Raw genomic sequence first — 13,062 nt, 5'->3', positions numbered from 1 at the left:
ATAGCTGCACAAGAAAACATTTACATTTGGTCTACGAAAGAAGTGAGGACAGATGGTAGGCATACTTCACAATATGTGTTATATCAGGCTTCTGAACTCAGCTCTAGGGATTGGAACATGTTATACAAGCAGCAGCGACTTTAATCAAGGTCAAATTCATTTTTCGTAAGTCACTAGTAAATTAAGTAATTTTGCCCAGGATCACATGATGTTGAGCCGATACCAGGACTCGAAGCAGGGTCCCCAGAAACAAAGTCAGCACCTATGGCATTAATGCCAAATCCGCTCCTCCTTGAAACATCCAACGTTCCCACTAGTAGTGGGACGAAGGGGAAAGGAACAAGGCTTTAAAAAAAATAATACAAAAAGCTCTTCACTCTTACCTGCCAGAGAATGTAATCTTCAGGAAGGATACAACCATTGTAAATTCCTTGCAGTGAAACGTACTTCCGGCGTGGGAAGCAACTGGACCCGAACTTTGGGGGGGTGGGGGGACTAAGACTCCCAGCCAGGGCTGGCCCTAACACTGATCGCACTTGTGAGAGGGACAGGTGAGTGAAGTGTCACATTAGCAGGGTGAGTAGTGTGCATGTGTGACTGCAGGGTGAGGTACAGGGTGAACTCGTGTGACTGCAGGGTGAGGTACAGGGTGAACAGCGCAAGAGCATTGTAGGTGCAGAGTGATCACTGTGAGTGCAGAGTGTGCGGTAACGTGAAGCATTACAATGAAATAGCGAGTGGATGAATATGTATTTGTGCAGAAGCAAAGAACTGTAGAATTATATTGCTGTAGGTTAATAGGTCATGTGACAGATCCACTTTCAAGCCAAACCTAAAATCCATGCAAGTTAATGCACTTTTTCGTGGAAGCACAACACTTCTGCCCAATCGAAACATGTACTCCAGGCTCCCAGCTTAACGCCAGACCCAAAGCTCCTCTCTGGTGTTGCTCACATAATTGTCTGGTGATAGCTGTGCTGTCAAGCCAGACCATACAAAAGAGAGCCACATCCTACGGCCGACTGCGGGGCACAGAAGAGCTGACGGTGTACAAAGGTGGTTGTCAATGGGGCAGTCATGAGACAGGTAAGATGGTGTCGAGTCTTCAAGGGGCGAGACCAGAAGGTGAGTATGTGGATATCTGGGAGGAGGTCTGGTGACTTTGTGATTGATAATTTCAAGAGAGTCTGATTGAATTTTGGGACCGGTACTTGGAGAGTAGAGGCAGATGGAGAAGGTAATGGTGAGAGACTGGGAGACACTTTCAGCAGACTAGGCCGCAGAGTCCGCAAAGGCAGGCACTCCAGGGCAGAGCCCAGGGCTGAGGATGGTTGGCAAAGAGGATCAGAGACTGGTGGGAAGTAAATGGACGACACACCTCGAGGAATGAGGCCAAGTGGCGCATTTCTGCTCTACTGGGTGGGCATTAATAATGAGCATGAGGGAAAATATCTGGGCAAATGAATATATTTGCATGTAAAGCACACACAAAGAGGCATGATGCAAGCAAAGCTCAAAAGCAGAGAAGGGGAAGACACCATGCAGACTGTCCATGCCCACAAATATAGAAAAATTGATCGCGACAATCACTACATGCTCTAGTATTTGTTGTGAGGAGTTTCCAGAGAGGTACTGGAGGATTTGTGGATCAAGCAATAAGATTAAGAAGTAAAAGACAAAATACCTTAGGGGAAGGGTTTTCTAGAGGTGTGTGGAGAGAGTTCAGGCCAGGCCAGTAGGATAGCAGTGACTACTTAGAGTCCAGAAGAGAGAGGTGCAAAGAGTGACATTGGGGGCAGCTCTTGGCTTAATGAGGGCAGAATGTCAGGAAGTTTGGGAGTCAAGCAGGAGCAAGGGAAGTAGAAAGAATAGTGGGTCGGAAAGCCCTAAAAATGAACTTTGACCTTTAGTTGAAGTTTGAGGTTATTTGATCTCTAAGGGGCGGGTCGTGTTTAGGGGGGGATGATGGCCGTTTTTGATGATAGTTTGTATTTTTAGGGGGGTTTAGAATGTGCGGATAAGCAGAAGGATATGTGGTCTATGTGAGCTCTACCTGCTTCCAAGAATGTGTGGTTTGTCCTCCTCCAGAGTCTGTTCCAGATGCTCCCTTCAGGTCTCCGACACCAGGGCTAACAAAGGCAGCGCCGTGGGTACCGGTGCCAGCAGCAGCAGCTGCCAGCTCTGGTTGGCCTCCTCGTTTGGGATGTCTTCTCTTCAGCTAGGCAGAAATACGAGATCGGTTTTTAATGCTGGGAGGAGTAACTGTACTTATTTACAACATGTGAGAAGAGAGAGGAGAGAGCGAGATGCCATTAGAATGTGCCCTTCACTGCAGACCCGAGCTGTTTGCTCATTGTAGATGTTGTGTTTGTAAAGAGCGGAGCAAGCAAGCACCCCCAGGAGTGAGCAGAGACCGGGCCAGCTCACCTGGCACCTGCGATCCCAGTTAATGGGTCTTGTTTGGGCACCCCCTCTCTTCCAGCTTCAACAATGACTGTTTATCAGTTTAACATTCACAGCGAGAACCTCAAAGACAAAGCTTTAAAACATTCATTCAAATCTATGAGCGCAGCTGTTCCCAGACCATGGTTATTTTGCTTCTGCTAAGAACCACCCTGCCTGTTTAAAGACACAGGCTGATCCAAAGTGCTGACGCTGCTCTTATGGAAAGGAGGGTTATGCTAGTTTATTTGAAGGCACTCTGGAAATGGCTATAAAAATACTAGTATTGGCAAAGCCAATAGGTCTCGCCTTTGAGGTCTACTGGCTTTGCCAATGGCTTTTCGACATGCTGCACAGCATCCCTGATGGTAAAAAGCATGGCTAAAGAAGAAAAATAAAAAAACTTTTTTGTAGGCGCATGTGCACCATGTCTGAAAGCGTTTTTTAAAGCAGGTGGGGGAAAGAAACGCGGGGACCAGAGGCAACCAGGGGGCGGCAGAGACACAGTGGGGAGTGTGAGGTAGAAACAAAGCCAGAATAAATATGGGGAGGAAGCGAAATGGGGACGTGGGTGAGGGCGGAAGCAACATGGGGCCGCTGGTGGGCGGTCTGAAGCAACAGGCGGGTCCAGATGTGGCAAAGCAGCACGGAGGATGCGGTGGAAGAAAGCAAACAACAGACACAGAGAGCAAAGTGTAGTGCTGGGGGAGCAAATGAGCGAAAGAGGGCAACATGGAGGTAATGCGGGGGACAGCAAAACAGCAAGACAAAGGAACACGGAGCGCGGCATTGTGGGTTTGAAGTACACCAGGGAGACAGCTGGAAAACACATTTTCTCTTGGGGAGTGCTTCAGCTAAAAGAAAACAGTAGTTCTTGAAAACAAACGGGGTAAGGCTTAAGTAATGCATCATTGCTCTAGGGGAGGGACAAACTCAGGAAGAGGAAGGAAAACCCATACACGCTAACAAATAAGAAGCAAACAAATAAGAATGACAATAAAGCCAACCAATGAATGAATGCATGTATCGTGTGGTTACTTAAAACCATTAGAGTATACAAAGTTAAAAACTTGTAGCAAAGGGGAAGTGCAAGTCATTATTTAAAATCAAAGTTAAAAAAAGAAGCTCATAATATTTAAGACTAGGCCGTCAGAGTGATATGTGAACAGGCGGTATAGACTTTATGGTTAAAAAAAGAACATCTGGACAGTATCAGAGCTCAAAGGGCCCCATGATAAAATCAACTGTTCAGGGGTAGAGCGGACCTCCGGGAGGGTGACCGTGGTATTGTGGAGCACCCGGGCTGTTCGTCAGACTCTGCTTGTGCCGACTTGTCTTTCAAAAGTGTGCGAGTGTGGTGTACAAATTTGTCAAAGTTGGCCATGTTCTTCACAATGTCCCAGGTATAGAGCTGACTGGCGGCCTCCTTTGCTGTGCGGGTGCCCAGTTGAAGAAGAATAGGTCTGAGGTAAATTCTGAGGACTTGCCACAAGGCTGAGCAGCATAACAAAATGTGTGCCAGGGACTCCGTTTTATAATTACAGAGACAACACTCTGTAATGTCTGACCATGCTGTCCAAGATGGTTATAGTTCTTTTAAGGGGAGTGGATGTAATCTTGCTGCTAAAATCCGATGTAATGCTTGTCTCCCCACGGCCTGCATGAGGTGGGGCTTATGAGTGTGCAAGATTTGAGGGAGACATAGGGTTTCATGAAAGTCTCTGCCTGCCAAGGATGCCATGTCCAAAATGCGAGAGTGGGAGCGTAATTGCCTTTTTATGGTTCTTGTAATGGTTGCGTAGTTAATTATGTTGGGATCCCAGTTCTCGATCGCTAATTGAAGAAGATCTTTGGCTGTGGTAAGACTAGCAGACCATGCTGCTCGGTTTTGAAAATATGGATTTTATGAGGGCCTTCATAGAATTCTCAGGCGCCACGGTTGTCAAGTGAAAATATTTTGTCAAGGCGGCCAGCTCTTCTAATTTGTATTAGTTGAGGTCAAATTCGAGGCGGATCAACGTGTTTCTTGCACAGGTTGGTATGCAAAATATCATTTTGTACACTGTGAAGTGTATTTTTTACAAGCCATGTGCGAACATTCCCGGAAATGCCTGTTGCACGTAATTGAGTGACGGTAGTAATTTGGCCCTCAATACCCTTTGAATTGCCATAGTTGTTGGGCAATGCAAGGTGGCAGATAATTTGCAGAGAGCGTGTGTGACCATTTTCCCTTTCTGCTGCAGTTTTTGTAGATGGACCCGTTGGCGGCCGGTCTCACTGAGCCAGGCCCGGAGATAGTTATAACTTTGTACACAGTCCAGAATCAGGGGGCCCAGCCGCCCCTTAGTACTTCTTTTCTTCGGGCGGCAGCCAAAAATCACAATTTTGGACTTAATTGCATTTGCAACCAGCTCGTTCTTGGCGTTATATTCTGACAAAGCGGTGATAGATTTTTGGAGGCCTATTTTGGTGTAGTCCAAATGAAGGAGGTCATTGGCATACTGCATCAGATGGATCTTTGTGTGACCGATTTTAGGAGTAGCTTGAGATGCTCCATGCAGTGCTAGGCCCAGGTCGGCGGTGTACAAATTAAAAAGCATCGGGACCAGGACACATCCCTGCTTTAGCCCTGATCTGTGGCAATTTTCTCTGCGGCAGACTCCCTGGAGAGTTTAACCCTTACCCAGGTTCGAGAGTACAGAGATCTAATAGATCGTAGTAATTTCGGACCGATGTTCCACCGTGCCAGTTTCTGCCAGTGGATGCTGTGGACTACCCCATCAAAGGCTGCAGAGTAGTCAATGAAGCAGGCGAAGAGAGGAGGGGAGCGATGGGCTACTGATGTTGGGCTAAGTATGACAGGGCTGTGATGTTGTCTACAGTTGAGCCCCCTGGTCTGAACACCATCTGGTAGAATGGCAGCAGACCTTCGGTGTGAACCCAATCACCTCATTCCAGCAAGGGTGTGCTCTTCATATGCCTTACCCTCGATATCCAGCAGGGCAATCATCTAGTAATTCTTTGGGTCGGTACTTGACCCTTTTTTGAAGATTGGATGCAACAGTGAGCCCCTCTAGGAATCCAGGATGTCCTCCAGAACATGTACTCTGCATACAGCAGTGAAAGATTTGAGAACCAGAAATCTATGTCCGCCCTAAAAAGGGAGCTGGGCAGCCCATTGAGGCTGGGAGCTCCATGTTGTCGAATCTTTTTTAGGACGGTACGAACTACTGCCTCACTTAGAAGTGTTGGTTCCGCCGGTGGCCCGAAGGGATCCGCTCTGATGTTGTCCGCCTTTCTTGGTGGGGTTCTTCCACGTAGAGAAATGGCTTTCTGGTCGACGGTGTACAGAAACTTCACGTGAGCTACCCAGGTATCCGCTGCGACCGAGTTCTCTCTGCTGGAGGGTCCATGAATTAAGTTATTTAAATATTGCCAGAATTCTTCAGACTTGCATGGCGCCAACAGCTCAAAGATCTTTAGCCATTTCACCTCTGTGGCTTCTCGTTTTATTTTCCGAACGAGTTGCATGTGTGTCTTTGCTGCTGATGTCAGCTGCTTTTTAGCGACTGCCGTTCCCATTTTTTTGTACGCCCTTTGTTTTATTTTGAACTGCTTCTCGCATTGCTTGATCGCTGGAACTTGGCCTAAGGTGTATGTTGATTTGCTTATTGTACTGTGAGTGATGCTTCCTCAGAGCATGCCCAGTTCATATGCAAGTTTTTCCCATTCGCCTATGGTTGCTCACTTTTTTAGCCCGATCTGCCAGCCAGACCATGTGGATTTCCATAAGTCAAATTTATTGATGGTCATCTGCCCCCATTTGATTCTCCCGAGGAGCCTGTGTTGTTCTTCACCCTTAGACTCTCCGATGGGGCAGAGAATATGACGGAATTATGCTGTGGTCGTCAATTGCAACAGCAAGACAGCATGATCACTTTCACCCCGTGGGAGCACTGCGTTTCTTAGCATATATTTTCGTAGCTGCTCACTCAGTAAGATGTAGTCTATAGTTGTCCGATTATTATAAGTTGGTGCGTGGATTATTCCTGACTTTGACACTGTAGATGAGAGGTGAGCTGTTGCCAAGTAGTACGTCCGACAGAGGGAATTGAATCTCCCTGTGCTCCCCGAGGGGTTGACATCGGACTCCCGTGCCCCTATATTATGCGTGTTAAAGTTCCCAAGGATGATAATTTCCATGGATGCAAATTGTGTTTGATCAGCCGAGTAAGCATGTCCTTGGGACCCTGACCATAGGGATTATAGTATACATTGATTAGGAGTATGGGTAGTGGACCATCCGTAGACTTGAGGCCTTTCAAAGTGCCGGCTAGGATTGTGTCAGAGGAGTTTTTTTATCTCTGTAAAGCGGAGCTTTAGGGAGTGCTTGAAGTATATGGAGATACATAAATAACCAAAAAGGGTACCTTCTGGTTTGGAAAAAAAAAGAGCACCTCTTTCAGGACCTTTCAAGAAAGAAAACATTTTCTTTCAGATAACTCTCACCCACCCGGGTTTCCCCTTGGTGGCATGCTTCATCATAGGGTCCATCCCTGCCCTCTACGGACAGGGGCGTGCTACTACCAACGAATATGCGGGAGCACTTGATAGAAAAATAAGGGGCTGGTCTGCCTCTGACCATGCCGTCTCCACCTCCTGCCAGGAAGTCACACCCGAGAAGGCAGAACTGGTTCTGGCTGGGCACAGACACTCCCGCCTAAGAGATCAAAGGATTTTGAGATATAAATATTGGGGCCCAGACCCCTGAACTTTAGAACTCTTTTGGACCGTGAAGACTGCCAAGAAGAAGAACCGGAGAGGCTGTGAGGAGGAACTGCCACTTTGCTGTGTGCTTTGGTGTGTTGGCCTGCAGTGGCTGCTTCTGTCTTGGGCCGTGAAAGGACTCGACTGAAGTTTCTGCAATCTACTTTGTGAGTTTCTCCAAGAGTTTGAGGTAGAGCTTGCCCCCTGTTCAAGAAGTCTCAGGAACAGTAAAGACTTCAAGCTCTTCTGCCCTCAGCACTGGGGACTGTGTGTTTTGTGATGCAACAGAAGAAAAGCAACCCGCCGACGTCTACGACGCCGCTGCCGACTCCGTGTCCTGAAGGCACCACAGAGCGCAACACCGCACGGCGACCCTGGTCTCACTGACGACGCCTGCTGATGCCGCCACCGAGCCGCTGCTCGCACTGCAACCTGTGGGCACCGCATTCCGCACTGCCTCGCTTCACGACGACACCTTGGTATCCCCGACTATGCCGCTCCACGCCGAAATTTATGCCGCTGCTTGCACCATGGTTTGAGGGCACCGCTTGTGAAGTTACACAATTCACCGCTCTCATCTGCACCGCAGCCTTGGCCTACCAACACCGGCGCAATCGACTCCAGTTCGTCAGCCGACGACAGCGCTTCAGCAACGCCGCCGCCGCTGCTTGCACCGTGACCTGCCAGCACTGCGACAAGCACCACATTAATTTCGCTCCATGATCCTGGTCTCACCGACGACACCATCTAATGCCGCCACCGAGATGCTGCTCGCACCGCGACCTGAGGGCACTGCACGACGCACCGCTGCACTTCGCACCGCAGCACCCGACGCCTGCCGACGCCAGTGCTCCTGACTTCATCAGAGAGGGGTTCGATCTGCAACGCGTGTGACTTCGAGGACAACGACGACTCCTGCACCGAACTCCTGAACCGATGCCTGCAGACGTCGTGCTTTCGTAAGCTCAACGAGAGGTCGCCGATCCCCTGCATTTATAAAAGGTACTGTTTGTGGGTCTTCCCGACACCGTTGTTGGCCTGCGATGCCATGGTCAGCCAGAACTGTTTGGATTTGTTTGCTCACAATGCCGTGATAGCCCCAGACAGAGCTATTGACATCAAGGAACTGTTTTTCAAGCATATTTTGATAACCGAAGATTTTTAAGTACTGTATTGTGGGTTTTTATCTTGTTTTAAGTATGTAAAAATATTGGATATTTTTCTAAACTGGTGTGGTGTCCTTTTGTAGTGCTTACACTATTACTGTTGGTTACTTGCAAATCCTTTACACACTGCCTCTAAGATAAGCCTGACTGCTCGTGCCAAGCTACCAAGCAGGTGAGCAGGGGTTATTTTAGGAGTGTAACTCCCTTATCCTGACTAGAGTGCTGGTTTCTGCCTGGCTTTGGCACATGCCCTAGCTTACCAAAAATCCCATTTCTTATTATGGTTGTAGGCGGTGGGATAGGACTTGCGTTTGCACTTGACTTACAGTGATTGGTGTGCACTGCTACCATATCGCAGACCATTACGTGCCACATACTGGTTCTTTTTCGTTTTGCCCTATTTTTGATCTTGCCAATTTGAACTTGCTGCTTCATCATGCCTGAATCAATTTCATCATCCGTTGCTTCCTTGAAAGTGGCCTTTGAGGAGGAGAGGTTAGAAACCTACAATGTGAAGGAATTGAAGGCGATCTGAAAAAACCTCAAAATCCAAATCAGGGGCCTCACCAGAAAAGAGGAGCTACAAAAGGCGCTGAGGGCTGGGTAGCAGCCAGACATGCTAGTGAGCTGTCTGAAGATCTTGGCATGGAGGCAGAGGAGCCTATTCCATGGGTGGATGTGCTTTTGGGAGGGGGGCACCCTCTAAACCAGGCAGCAGCAGTCTGTCCCCAGAGGAGCTGGAGGACAGGTGGGAAGCGAGGAAGTTTGAGTTGGAGAAACTCGGGATGGAAAGTTAGAGGGAAGACAAAAGAATAGCCATGGAGGAAAGGAAGATGATGTTAGAACATGAGTTTAAAATGAGAGAGCTGGACTGGGATGCCAGTGGGGCTAGACCCAGCCCGGATGGTGGCAGCAAAAATGTAGTGTCCAATACTGCGGGTGAGGTAAACGTACACACAGATTTGGTGCCCTGCTTCAAGGAGGTGGTCGACATACACCAGGGGGTTCAGGATTGTGAGGTTACTCCAGTGATGCACAGTGTCCCTGAGGTGGATTGGGGAACTGGCGCAGGAGATCATATTCCTGGTAGTGGGAGGGACACTCTACTGACTCCAGATGAGAGATGCAGGGAAAGCGGTTCCCCCATGATGGAAGCCCTAGTAAGTGAATATGGAGACCAACCAGAAGAGTATGGGTTAAGAAACAGCAACAGTCTGACACTGTCTCACCAGTCTTGTGAGAATGATGTGGGGTACTTTTCTGAGGCACTAGATGGTTTGGTGAAGGGTAGTGTGTTTAACTGTGTGGGGCTGTGTGATTCAATTGTTGGAGAGCATATTTTAAGTCCCTGTTTTCTAGAGCTATGCCAACACCCAGTGGAGTGTGAGTTCTATGACCCCAGGGAGCTTGCACTGGAGGCAGACCTTTTGGTGGATTCCAGAGGGTCTGGAGAAGCATCTGGGGGTGACCCGGAAGAAAGTGGCTTAGGTATTTCCCAACCAAGGGTGGTGGGAAAGGTTTGTGGTAGCCCAGATAGGTCCTGGTGTCGTGGGAAGGGTGTAGGGACTCACGTCCTGTCTCTGCGGAGAAGGAATGGGAATGGGCTGCGGTCCAAGGTGCCCAAAACCCAGTCTCAAAGCCTGGGTGGTGTGGTAAATAATTTAATTACCGGTACTTAATTTGATGCGGAAAATTAATAAGAATAGCTCAGAAAATAAGAGGCAGAATCCGTGGTATTAGAGGTTCGGAACGGGCTTTATTCCTATACAAAGGAACATAATTCGAATTATGGGCCTTCTATTCCATCACCACGAAAGTTCAGGAAGGAAGGAACAATACATTATTGACAGGTAATCATTTTTATAGAAAAGGCATTACAGTAAAACAGATGCAGGAGGCGTAACAGTTGATAACAGAGATAAAGGCATACATGCGTAACTAAAATGGGTGTAACTAGGCGTAACTAAAGAACGTCATTAGGTATGATGTCACAAATGGGTGGTTCCATGAAAGAATTTCGCAATGTCAGCAAGAATACTTGGCAGAGATGCGCGCGCAGCAGCATGACGTGTGAGTTGACGTGCAACTAGGGGGAGAATGGGACTTGACATTTAGCTCTACATGTGGAGACAAAAGTCTGGGGTTATGTCAACCTAATCCCAAATCATATCTAATATCCTATGTTTAAAGAACTGTGTTATCCAAAAAGAGAGGTCTCTTAGGATAGAATCTTATTCTATACAGACTATACTGACTGTTAGTGCGTGTACAAGCGTCTAAGTGTCTACACTAGATGCGAGGGGGTAGGAATATTCCATGGTAACGGGGCTATGAATTACTTGCATGAGGGCAGCGAGGCCTGGCCCTTTGCACGGTAGCTGGAGGAATGTTTACCTAAACTACTAGACAGGAATGCATCGGATGAGAAGCGAAGGAGATAATCTCGAAGGTGAAATACAGTTTTGGCAGGCGACGGGCTGGATCAGGCACCGTTAGCCGCGCAGGGAGTAAGACAAAGTTCATGGTCACAGATGCGGGCTCAGACTGGAGCTTTCAGAGGCAGAAGGCAAGAAAAGGCTTGATGACAGAATCAGGGCCTACTCGCCTGAATCTGTAGAAATGTGGGAAGTGAACCATATAAAGCCGGTGGCCTTTTATACTTAGGAATAGAATATCCGGCCCATTCATGGCGGATCTGAAAGAGGACATGTTGACGGTGGACGCACATGTATTTGCGTCTTCATAACTGGAACTGGAGGGAACATACATGTACTTGTGACTTATACATGAAACCGTTGGGGTCCAAGATAGGGGACATAACCGACCATAAATATCCATATTTCCACATTCCCTCCTTGTCCCCTACTTGCCCTTAGGAGATATCAATCTTCATCAATCCATCGATCTGTTCATATAACATCATTTGTTCTTCTTTCTTCTTCCGGGATCTCGAACGAAAACTTGGATGTGGGATACACGAGGTGGCACACAGACCACAAATCGCTGGCCCACATTGTAGACATAAGCAGCAACTGAATAGTATGAGAAAGCCAATACCTAGGAAGGATAGAATTCTCCATCCCCAGGCTGACAACACGCCCCAGAACCAACCGGACCAAGTCCAGGTGCCTGGACTCTGGTGTATCTGGCTTACAATCTTATGAAGGCGGGTTATGGCTTTATATACTGACGGTGAATTTTCTGGTATGAAAATGCAACAACTTGATCCGATGACCCTACAAGCTCCGCCCCTATCGGCCAGGATGACGTCAAGGACAAGACGATTCTGAAGCACAACAATCCGCATAGCAGACTGCTCTTCTGTTAAATTGCCTAAGGCGGAAATAGTTTCGTTCACTACTGCTTCGAGGGTTCTGGTTAATCTACGTATTAGCTTACTATTAGTAACTGTACCTATATAAGGAAAGAAACCTTTATTGAAATCTGTGTATTTTTCCCATGCTGTTTCAGTGTAATCGACGATTGGGAGATCTCTCTGCTGTCTATTGTGTACTAAATGAGTATTTCTATGATAATCAGGAGGAGCTAAGAAAACAGGTGGTAGGAGGAATGCTATATAACAGGTACCATCCCAATCTAGAGGTAGGCGTATATATGCGGTCTGGCCACATATAAAGTAGGAATGACGAGAAGCTCTAAATGTAGACTTGCCTTGATCACTAAATTTTATCACAGTGGTGCATTTACTATGGCCCATGTGTATGGAGCCATTCTTTCTTATACATAGTTCCCCTTTTACTGGGAATACCGACATGGCGGGCAATATGGGTGTAGCTTCAGATTCAACGTTCAGGATCATGAGGTTAAGTGTAAAATTACCTAATCCATATACTTCATTTTCTAGATCAGTTCCTGTTCTTTTGGGAAGTCCCTCCTTGTTAGGGTAGCAGATTTTGAGCAAAACTAAGTTCAGGTTTCCCCATACCCAGTTGTCTTGATAAACTGCGGAATTCGAGTCTAGGGAATTGATCAAACTAAACCATGCTCCACAGGAGCCATTGTGTGTGAACGGATAGGGAAAGAGGGGCAAAACTCCCTTATAGTTCTGATAGGGAGGGAGTCGGCCACATATCCAACAATTTGTAGCATTGCTAGTTTGATGGGAATGATGTAACATACTAATAAAAGTGTTGTTGCGCAGCGCAAATCTATATGACAACTCATGCGGGGGTAATTCACTAAAAGAATGTTCAGCGGTAACATTGTAAACATGTTTAGAAATAGGATAATATATGTGCAACAATATACTTGCAGTGATTATTAAAAGACTTAAGAAAAACAAAATTAATAACGTCACTGTGCAATGACTACGCAGTGATTTACAGTACGCATGTCTTTTGAGCAGCATTTGATTATTTCTTTCTCTATTCCGGTCCAGAGGATACATGTCAGAGACAAATTCAACCGATTCACCTTGGAGAGGACTTAAACAATCAAATTGTCTGACTGACTGGACCTCAATTTTAGTCTATATAGTTCCTTATCGCTTAGTTCAACCAAAGGAAGCTTTGAGTCTGTCTTTGAGGAAATACAGGGTTTAGTCTCTATATCGGATGGTAGTCCATAAAATTTCTTGATATGACTCGAGTGTATCCAACCTTTGCGACCTTCGATCTTCACGGCTGTCCTCGTGGTGAGCAGTACAAGTTGAGGCGATTTCCACCTA

This window comes from Triturus cristatus, chromosome 1_2 (genome assembly GCF_964204655.1).
Source record: "Triturus cristatus chromosome 1_2, aTriCri1.1, whole genome shotgun sequence".
In the NCBI taxonomy this organism is placed as follows: Eukaryota; Metazoa; Chordata; class Amphibia; order Caudata; family Salamandridae; genus Triturus; species Triturus cristatus.
The sequence above is the reverse complement of the archived record's forward strand: the minus strand, read 5'-3'. Positions refer to the sequence as shown.